Genomic DNA, 461 nt, shown 5'->3' with positions numbered 1-461 from the left:
TTTCTACTCCCGTAAAGATTTACACCCTCGGAAACCCTATACAGGGTCGCTATGGGTCGGAACCAACTCGATGGCACATAACAACAACAACAAGTTCAATAACTTTGATACTGAATGTTTATTAGACATTGAAAGAAAACTAAAGATTTTAATAGCCTGATAATCAGTGTAGAAATCTGATCTACAAAATAATTAACCAGTTAATTATTTTTAGATTATGATGTGATACATTATACTGGTTTTCACTAGCCAATTTTTTCCAGAAAGTCATCCTTTCTAGTTAGTTTTAATCTGGAAGCTCCAATGAAACTCTTCATCATGCATGACACTTATTATTAGAAACACTGGTACATAGTTTCCAGTATCATAGCAGCACAGAAGCCACAAATTTACAAAAACTGACAGATAAGTGACCTGTGGAAACCTTATAAATAGCAGTGGAACATAATCTGATATACTCC

The sequence above is a fragment of the Chrysochloris asiatica genome, unplaced genomic scaffold (genome assembly GCF_000296735.1).
Source record: "Chrysochloris asiatica unplaced genomic scaffold, ChrAsi1.0 scaffold00153, whole genome shotgun sequence".
Classification (NCBI taxonomy): Eukaryota; Metazoa; Chordata; class Mammalia; order Afrosoricida; family Chrysochloridae; genus Chrysochloris; species Chrysochloris asiatica.
Note: the sequence above shows the minus strand (reverse complement) of the source record.